We start from the raw sequence: 11,585 nt of genomic DNA on the forward strand, positions 1-11,585 counted from the left end.
TAACGCGATGAACACTGCCATGCTGTTGACCAAACTACGTGCCATAGATATACCAGACTATCTGATTGGTTGGTTCATGAGTTTTCTAACACAGAGACCACAGTGGGTAAAGATGAATGAGCATGTCTCAGGTATGAAACATCTCTCAAATGGCTGTCCCCAGGGATGCGTTTGCTCCCCAATTCTCTACATACACTAATGATTGTAGAGCTTCATTTGAAAAACTGTCAGGTAATTAAATATGCTGACGACACTGCTATACTAGGTCTCATTACAGATAAAGAATCTGAAACCGAATATTTTAATCAAGTTAATAAATTTGTTGACTGGTGCTAGCACAATTTTCTTGAAATTAATACCTCAAAAACTAAAGAACAAATTGTTACCAACAACAGAAAATACGAACATTTTAAACCTGTTAAAATAGGAAATGTTGATGTAGAAATTGTAGATGATTTTAAATACTTGGGCATAACGCTTAGTCACAATTTGAATTTCAAACATCATATCGACACTAGATCTATGGGTAAAAAACTAACACAAAGAATGTATATTCTGAGAAAATTAAGATCCTTTGATGTCAGCAAAAAGACTATGCTGCAAATTTACAACTCCTTCATTATGAGCGTTATTACATTTGGCATTACAGTGTGGCATGGTAGATGTGGGGTAAGAGAAAAGTCAAAGATAAATAAACTTATCAAAGAATCGAGTAAAATAATAAATTCCCCTCTGGCTATCAGGTAGAAGGTATGCTCTCGCACACTGCAGAACCAACAAATACAAAAGGACTTTCGTTCCTTCTGCGATTACATCAGTAAATGCTTCATAAGTCTGTAAAAGTCTTAACAATGTATTACAATAAAGGAGGGGAATGGATAGAGGAAGAAAGAAAGAAAGAAAGAAAGAGAGAGAGAGAGAGAGAGAGAGAGAGAGAGAGAGAGAGAGAGAGAGAGAGAGAGAGAGATAAATGAATAGATAGATAGACAGATAGATGGATAGATAAAAAGAGACAGATAGATAGATAGATAGAGAGAGAGAGAGAGAGAGAGAGAGAGAGAGAGAGAGAGAGAGAGAGAGAGATAGATAGGATAGAAGAGAGAGAGAGAGAGAGAGAGAGAGAGAGAGAGAGAGAGAGAGAGAGAGAGAGAGAGAGAGAGAGATTGAGCTTTATGAATTTGTATGTACGTTTCTGTTGATGTGTTGATAATATTAAATAGTGTTTGGCACCCAAATAATAATCTAAAATGTAAATTTGATGAGGAAATCTCATTATATGCAACTTCACTGTAACTTTATATATATTATATATATATATATATATATAAAATATATATATATATATGTGTGTGTGTGTGTGTGTGTGTGTAAGAGAGAGAAGAGAGTGATATATATATATATTATATTATTAATATATATATATATATATATATATATATATATATATATAGAGAGAGAGAGAGAGAGAGAGAGAGAGGGGGGGGGGGGGGAGGAAGAGAGAAGGGGAAATTGTTCATTGGTGTGTTTATGTGCATGCGTGTTTGTGTGTGTGTGTGTGTGTGTGTGTGTGTATGGGTGTGTGTGTGCACGCAATCATGTTAGTATGACATATGAGAGTATGATTAGGACTCAAAATAAATTTAGAGTATAATAGTATTAATATGTGTAGTATTAATATGTGTAGCGTAGTTTCATATGGGAGAAACAAAATTGAAGTAACTCAGCTCCTTGTGTTGTTTATGGCCGACCGCTTTTTATGAATGGTTCTCACTGAATTCTTGCGGTCGGACTTTGGGCGTTCGGGATTGCATGTGGTTTTGAGTATTGGTGCATGGATCCTGTTGGCGGGTGTTTTGAGCATTTTGGACAAACTCACAGCATCGATAGTTATTCCTCACATACAGAGAAGATAAACAAGAAGGAAGGGCGACAGGGAGAGAGAGAGAGAAAGAGAGAGAGAGAGAGAGAGAGAGAGAGAGAGAGAGAGAGAGAGAGAGAGAGGAGGACCACAGGCTTTCCCTCTCATAGCTTGTTACAGGAATAATATGGAGGATGTTGAAGACGGTGAATGGTGTTATAGGGAAACGGTGAAAGTGAAGGATTGTAACGAAAATATTAGGAAAGTTGTTGTGATGATGATGATGATGATGATGATGATGATGATGATGATGATGATGATGATTATGATGATGAATGTGGTGATGATGATGATGATGATGATGATGATGATGATGATGATGATGATGGTGATGATGTTGATGCCGGGTTTTTTTGTGTTTTTTTTTTTCGATGACTAGTGTGCATCTGTGTGAGTGTGTCTATGTCAATATTGTATTGTTATAAATGTGTAACCAAATGACAAATTGCCACTTTTTTTGAGGACAATAAATATATATTATTATTATTTTGTCAAAACCAGACATTTTCTGCCTTTCGAATAACACGCGTGCGTACCGGCCTCAATCAGCCGGGGGTCTGGACCATAGAGAATACAGGACTAGAGACGACAACAGGTAGGAAAACGTCATCATAAGTGGCTAGTGAAAGGTCGAGCGCCGCCATTTTCTTTTGTATGGAACCAGGGACACTGTGCGATTTAATCTCTATATGAATGACTTTGACTGAGCTCGATTAACCTTGATTTGTGGACGGAAAATAGAAAAAAAGCCAGGTTTATGATGATAAACCAAATTAGACATATTAAACTACACTTTTACTTGTACATTTTAGACTTGGCTCCAATGATTAATTCGTGGTATCAATTTTATTTTAATAAAGAGATAGGAACTTGAGAGTTATTTTTTCTGACGCGAAATTATTACTTTGTAATTTTAGCACTAAGAAAAGTAGTTGGTAAATAAATTTGGTACACCTCTTTGATATACCGCCACCGACCATTCGTGTAGAATTGTGAATCTCACCGTCGATGTATTACGCTATTGTTACGCAAGGAATATAACACCTAAAATCTAAAAGTAAAAAATATAATTCTGAGGAATTTGAAATCAGCTTGAAAAAAAGAAGAACATTGGTCCTTATTTCAGAAAAATCGGCTGAAAACCAACTGTTTTACGAATGAATTTGATTTAAAAAATTGCTTTTGTTTATTTTCGCTTTTTTTAGCAACTTTTTTATTTATCGGCCGATTTTCTTGATTTTTATATCATTCTTTATATCTCAATGAGACGAGATCAGTGATATACTTTGTTTGGTTCAAATGTAACCGGATGGAACGGAAACTACTGACACCATAGAGAAAGCAAACATCCCTAACACACAGTACAGCAGTACATTCACAAAAGAAAACACGACGTTGCCTTCTATAAATGGAAACAGCATTCCTCCAATGTCAAGAATAACCATTACCCAAACCAGCATAACCGCACAGCTCCATGGTCTAAATCCTTCCAAAGTAAGTGGCCCAGATCTGATACCAACCAGGATCCTCAAAGAATGCGCAAAAGAAATAGCTCACTATCTATTCATTATTTTCCAACAGTCACTTGACACAGGCCATATGCACAAAGACTGGAAACATGCATTATTTACTGCCATATACAAAAAAGGGAAACGAGATATTCCCTCAAACTATAGACCAGTGTCGCTGACGTCTGTCAAATGTAAGGTACTCGAGCACATTGTGTTTCATTCAATAATGGAGCACTAAGAAAGACATAATGTGCTAGTCGATTATCAACATGGTTTCCGGAAACATAGATCTTGTGAAAGCCAGTTCGTAAACACCATAGAAGAAATAGGAAAGGCATTAGACAGCAGAAAACAAATAGATCTACTTGTTTTAGACTTTTCAAAGGCATTTGATAGTGTACCACATAGACGACTCCTCAGAAAACTGGAACACCATGGAATTTAAAACATCAACCCAAAGTCCCCAGGAAAGACCATTGATGAAGAAAACGACTCAAAACTGAAGGAACAAAAACTAATTTCTTGGCTTGAAGACTGGCTCTGCAATAGAACTCAGGAAGTAGTCCTGGATGTATATATAAGTAAGAAGTGCAACGTTTTATCGGGAGTACCTCAAGGAACTGTCCTTGGACGGCTCTGCTTTCTAACATTCATTAATGACTTAGGAAAAAACATATCAACTCTTACCAAGCTCAAACTGTTCGCCGATGACAGCCTCTTATTTCGAGTCATTGAAACCCAGAACGAGGCAGACATATTTCAGAATGATCTTGACTCACTTCTATCATGGGCACAAACCTGGCAGATGAAGTTCCACCCCGAGAAATGCTTTGTAATGTCAATAACAAACAAAAAACAACAAATTAATTATGACTACCAAATAAGCGGTCAGTTATTAAAACACGTGGACACATTACCCTTGTTTGTTTGTTTTTAAGGGTTTTACGGCGCTTGCAACACATTTAGGTTATATCAGCACCAGTAAAAAGGAAGAAAATGGGATAGTAAAAAGTTCTAGAATTACAATTAAAGCACCCAAGAAAAAGTAAGACATAGGGGAACTGGGAACAAATAGGGATCAGATGTAGATTCCAAGAGCATACCACCAATGTACTTAGTTTGAGATCACCTATAAGTCTCATCCGGACACAGCCACAAAATCCAACAAAGAGGAATACACTCAAATGCTTACATTATACATTGTAAATAACAAATATAATAATACATAACAGAGAGATGATTTACAAGGAAAAAAATATCATCTCCCAAAACAATAACTATGCATTTGACTGTTTCCCTCCCAGCTAGGACTCCGGTCAGGGTCAGGACAAAACCAAGTAATCTCATTCCAAGACAAAGACAGAAAGCATGTTGGAAAACAGTTATAAGGGGACAGAAGACACAGTATGTACCCCCCCCCCCCACCCCTGCCCACTGTGGGAGGTCAGGAACCCCACCCAGACACATTACCCTACTTGGGAATCCAACTAAACAAATCACTGAAATGGGACCAACATATTGATAATATTGTGGCAAAAGCAAATATTACCCTTGTCTTCCTGAGGCGGAACCTGTACCAGTGACCCCCAAAGGTGAAAGGACAGGCATACGCGTGCACAGTGTGAGAATCTCACTGAGATCCTTATCAGCAAAGTCACATCAAGAAAATCGAACAAGTTCAAAAGGGCAGCTTCAAGGTTTGTCACCAACAATTACTTGCGTGAACCAGGATGCGTTACTGAGGCCCTGAAAAACACTGGAGAGTAGGCGGAAAGAAAAACGCCTGCAACTTCTACACAGAACAGTATATTCCAACAAAACTCCTAGATATTCTCAACAACAACAAATTTGGTCAACTGTTAAACATTTATCTTTCAACTCAATAACACAATAATGGAGATAGTCACCACACAATTGTATAAAATCTGCAGTGATGGGCAATCCGACTTTTGCAGATAAAGACGTTGAACTTGAACTTAAGACTAGATGGTTGGATAAGGTAAAGGACGATATGAAAGAACTGGGTTGGAAGAAGATGATGCTCTGAACCGAGATGCATGGAGATGTCGCATTCATTATGGAAACCCTGCAAAATGCGGGATAAGCTGAAAGGGATAAGCTGAAAGAAGAAGAAAAAGTTGGTTTACAGTGACCGCGGTAACAAGAACACAGTGTGTGATTGGCTGGACTTGCCTATCAAAGTTAAGTCTGGAACTTGCAAATCCGGACTAAAAATATTGCAGTTTGATCACGGATTTTGCAAACAAGCATTTCTACATCAATATTCATTATCCTTTAGGCATCTTAACTGTAGATAGAATGTTGAACTTAATAATTTGAAATAGTCGAATAGTAAATATAGATACCAGTAAAGGCATGGAGCATCGCATCACACATTGTTCAGAGCCATGAAGTCATAATCATGACATTCTGTGCCAGTTTGTGTTAGTGATAATGGATCCCCATTTCTTTCCATTACCAGTCTGACCCATTTTTCTTGTTGTTGTCAAAGTCTTAACTTCTTGTACTTGTCTAAATGCCATTATATCTCTCCAATATGATTCACGAGTTCTTGCTGGAAATCCCATTTCTTTCATAATTCTCTTGCCAGTTGTTTACATTTCAAACATTATAGTTCAACATAGCATAATTCCTCTTACTTCAAGCTCCAATTGTTTATTTGTCAGAATGTCTTCCACTTTCATAAATGTTTTGCTCGACCTATTCTGCATTTTAACTTATGCCGATGTTATTGACATTCCAAAGTGGTTTATATATAAATATATATCTTCATTTTATTTCGATGTTTGAACGGCTCGGGTCATTCTTATTTAAGATTCTGAGTTACTTTTTTTTCTAACTTTCTTATGCATTCTTTTCTAAAACTTCACAAAAAGAAAGAACCTAGAGAACCCCACCCATTATCATCGTAAGAGGTGATTAAACGAGCAATTTAGGTTTAGTGTATCCAACAACAAACCACCATCATTGTTGGGCATTTTGACGTTTCTTTTCTTAACGGCACCAACCTCTTTTGCAGCTGATATCGCCCACTGACCAGACACCGCATCTCGGTTGGATTCTGTTACTATTGTCAAAAACATTTAGGAAATAAAAAAATGAAAGCAAGCTCAGGATGAGGCATTGAGATCAAATTTACTTGAGCATTTATATAGGGCATTTATGTACAGTAGAGCAATATCCACTTGATTGCTACAAAAAATGTACACACCGATTCCCACCATTTTGCTCTTCACACGCCTTCACGCAACGCACAACCCTCTAAATGAACCACGGGTCTGCTCTTCATCAAAAAAGATCACACAACTAACAACCGAAGAAACGGCGGTAATGTTGGACAAAATGTGAATTGATTTTACTCATTTTATTTATTTATATGAAATTACCATAAGAGTCTATAGACAATAAATAAAATAATAGATAGCTGCTCGTTTGGTTTGTTTCAATTCTAGGATTTTTACATTATGTATGGCACCTAAAGGTCATCCTACGTTTGAAAAGGGATGATGATGTGATAGTCAAAAGGTTTTAAAGAGTAAGCATTAACCATGAAATATCCCAGGTCCATGGAGCAACTAAAACACATGAAAATCGGGATTCACTCGGATGATTGTTTTTAATAACAATGTTAACGACACTTTTACTTTTAGCACAAACAATAAGAATAATTTTTATAAAAACACTTGTTATTATTGTTGACAACAATTCTTTTTTAATTCAGAGTTATAATAATAAAATAAGCTAATAAGCTATCACACGCGAAAAAAAGTAGGCTATATCAAACAATAAATTAAAGAACAAATGTCATCAGCGCATGTAGACTAAGCATTTCAAAAATTTAAATAACGACGTGTTGTATTTGACTAATAATAATAATAATAATAATAATAATAATAATAATAATAATAATAATAATAATAATAATAATAATAATAATATAATAATAATAATAATAATAATAATAGTAATAATAATAATAAATAATAATAATAATAATAATAAATAATAATAATAATAATGATAAAATGGAATGGAAGCTTCACTTTAATTTACAAAGACATGTTGTGGACAATTCGGGTTTATCCCTTGTTCACAAAAATCAGTAAACGAGACACTAAAGACAAAGGGGAAAACCCCAAAACGCTCACATCATCTGTCTTTGTGAAGAAAATCCAAGTTTTCATTCTATTTTATTATTGTTATTTATTTCTTCGAGCTTCAAGCAGCTGCATTTGCATTGTATTCGACTGTCAACGTTAACTCACTCAACCCTAACACTGACTATATCCGTAGTTTACTCGGGTTACTTTTACCCCATACCTATTTATTGCATTTTTTTCTGAGACAAATTATAGACGTAGTATCAAAGCTAATGTTTTAAGTTTTTACATGTTAATGGCAGTTGAATAAAACTATCTTTGTACATTCTCATTTTAACTACATTTTTTTCCAAATTTGAAAAGTAGCATTAATCTCTAGGATTGAGTGAATTAATATGATGCACTATACAAAAACAATATGAACACTTTTTGCATTAGATATGGAGGTAAAAAAATGCATTACATATATGAAGTATGTATTATCATGGGCTTGATGTCCCAACTAGTAGAATGTCAGACTAACACGCGATTCTGCAATGCAATGCATTTTTATTTTGAAAAAAAGAAAGTGAAAAATTTGGGAGCAGGCACTGGTGTAAGATAAAAATCATACACCCTTTTTATTTTTTTTACAAAACATCGCTGTTCTATCATCTAGTTTTTATCTAAACGAAATTTTAATACCTTATTCCAAATTTAGCTAGATGCAACAGGCGGTCGGTCAATAGAGCGAAGTTGTTTTGTGCCGCCCTATATTTTCCGTAGATTAGCATGTCAACCAAACAAAAAACTTCAATTTTAAAATTTTGATAAAATTAAAAATTTAGCACATACTGCTTTTTGTTTTGAAGGAAGCGTCAAATCGGCACGTTTCATCTTTCCCCCGTTGCCTGCGCGGGGTGACAATGAGCGGAGGGTGTGGTGTGGTGGGGAAGTTTTTTGTTTGTTTATATGAGCCAGTATTCGTTTGGCCGTCCTGTCCTTATCCTATACTCTGTTGTACCTTGAAGAAAGTTAGTTACCACTCCCCAATCTTCCTCCACCTTCCCTCCCCAACTAACTATTGTCTTTCACTGCTAAAATAATTAGGCCAAGACGGCCAATCTAGCGATGCACGCCCTGAGGTCCTACTTGGGATAAATTAAAACCATATCAGTTTTATCACTGAAAGAAGAGGCTTTGCTTCACTTAGATATACGGATGAAGAGAATGGCAATAAATATATATTTTATCATTGTTGGTATTGCTTAAATATATATTAAATATCAAAAAGAACAGTAAACAAAGTATGCACCGAGAAGAGCCCCATGGTACTATAAATAAAAATCCCTGACCCCACGGAGTCCATCCCCGCACACTCCCAACGATCCCTACTCAACTTGTATTGTGTGCATTGTCTAATAATAGTATAATTATAAAGATGTCGCTGATTGTGTGTGAAGTTAACAAGTGCTTTGCGTTTGGAATTAAATGTGGATTTTTAAATTCAATTATTCTAAAGTTGGGTGTCATACCGTTAGTATTCAGAGAAAATGTATTATCGCTGTTGTCATTGTTTATGAAACCTACCTGTTTTTATCTTGAATCATTTTATTTTAAAAAGTTATTTCTGTAATTTGTAACCAATCATGAATCATGTTGATTTTTTAATTGAAAATCGATTCCGACACTTATCCCCTCAAGAGAAAATAGTGGTGAAAGATTTAGGTCCACACAAACCAGTGAATTTTAACTTAGTTTCTAACACACCGAGGAGACAGCGCCGATTTAATAATGATTATTTTTAAAATGTTGAATGGCTTACTGCCAGTGAAAGCCGTAAAACGCTTCATTGTTTTTATTGCTTGATTTTTGGTGATGTATGCTATAACGGACAACAGGAGGATTCAGTGATATTGCGCACATCTCTCAGACACTGAAGAAACATTCTGAATCAAATAGCCATGTCACAGATGCCGTTAAATATAAACTTTTCAACGTTGTAGATATATAAGAAATCAGTTGGAAACAGGACATGCTGCGTCTGTGAGTCGTTATAATGAACAGGTGAAAGTTAACAGACAAGTTTTGTCCAAGATAATTGATGCTCTTTTGTGAGTACGTCTCGTTAATATTCTAACACACACACACACACACACATACACGCACACACAAATACACGCACATATGCAAACGATTGCAATACCCCCCTCCACACACACACACATATATATACACACACACACACACACACACACAAAGTAGGTCAAATTAAGTTAAATTAACTAGACCAATAAAATTTGATTCTGTATTTCGGATTTGTGCCGCCTTAAATACAATGTGACCAACCGCCCCTGCTAGATGCAATGATGAAAATTTTACCAAACCATCAACTCAAAAGCAAAATGAATACGTATCAGGATGAAGGTTATAAGAAAGCCTCCTATACTCTTGTTTGTTATTATTGGTCCAATCCAACGGTCATATATAGTGTCAAAAAAGAACAACTAAATGAATTCTTATTTCTAAACGTTGTGTAGCAATAAGCTATTTTAAAAAATATGGCATTGAATCTGTGATTTAGTGAGATGTGCAGAAAGGATCTAGCAAAAGATTAGTGCGTTAGATTGTTGTCAGAGATCGTGAGTGGAGAAGTGTGTGTGACGAGACTAGTAGAGAAAAGAGAGGACTTGTGTTGTTTCGTGACAGTGATTAGATATTAATTATTAATTAATTATTAGATAGAAAGATAGATAAAGTAGTAATTAGACATCTAGAAAATTTCTTGGTTCATTGGAAGTAATCGCAGTTGGCGAGAACAACCGGTGAGTGATCGCAGTAAGAATCTTAATTCTTAATGACAAGCTATTTCGGCACATAGATACCTGATCATGGTGACAGTGAAAGTGACGACGGAAATGCTGAAGTAATTTGTGGGGGACTGAGATGTCGTTGCGTGGATACAAAAAGTTGCAAAGGGTGAGAGATCTGGCAACATTCTTGTATTTGGAGGGTGAAGTACTCGCATTATTTTTACAGTTGAGTGAAGAGGAACAGGCTGATTCTGATGCCATTAAGAGGAAGCTATTGAGCTTATTTACCGATAGTCCGTATGTGGCTTTTTCTAAGCTGGCCCAGAGAAGGTGGAATGGTGAGCAGGTAGACGTGTACGCCAACGAGCTGAGACAATTGGGAGGGTTGGCTGGGTTGAGTGGTGATGGCTTAGACAGGGTTACGAAGCTAGCGTTCATAAACGGCTTTCCGGATAGCATATCCAGTGAACTGCAGCAGGTGGATAACGTATTTAGTTTAAAGATGAGTTCACTGATTTCAAAGGCAAGAGTGCTCACAACAGTCAGGAAGAATAGTATTGCAGCATCATCATTGATTACTAGTCGTGGTACGAAGGTAGAAGGGAAAGAGGGCAGTGTTGGTGGTGGAGGTTTCAGGGGATCTTGTTATTGATGTGGAGGCCCGCATATGGCTTCCGGTGCAATACTGCTGGGCACATCGCAAGTCAGTGCAATCACCAGGGAAACGACGTGAGGGTGGCTGGTGTACCTACGTTAGATGTGGAGGTGGAAGGGAGAGGTTGTAAGGCATTGGAGGACACGGGGTCCGTTACTACAATTGTGAGCTCTCAGTGGAGAGGTCGTTGTGACCGCTTTTGATGGGTCGGAGGTGAGGTGTAGAGGCAGGATGGTGAAGTTGAATGTGGCTGGAGTGAACATGTTTTTTTGAGGTGGTAGTTGCAGATGCGATTTTTGGGAATATTCAGATGGTGCTGGGAATGGACATCATAAATTGTATGGGTGGTGTTGCTATAAATGATGGGAGAGTCGATTTTATGTCATGTGGTGTGATGGAACCTATAGAGGGCAGGGCCCTGAAGCAGTGTGTAACGGCAACGACGTTATAACAAGCAAAGAACACCTGATGCGAGAACAGGTTGAGGTGATTCAAGATGTCGATTTTGAATCAGTGTTTGAGGTGGTGTGTGAATGGTGGAATGGATGTGGAAGAATGATCCTCCTGTGTTGAGAAACAAAGTAAATG

This window comes from Berghia stephanieae, chromosome 1 (assembly GCF_034508935.2).
Source record: "Berghia stephanieae isolate SIO BIC M18660-M18661 chromosome 1, UCSD_Bste_1.3, whole genome shotgun sequence".
Classification (NCBI taxonomy): domain Eukaryota; kingdom Metazoa; phylum Mollusca; class Gastropoda; order Nudibranchia; family Aeolidiidae; genus Berghia; species Berghia stephanieae.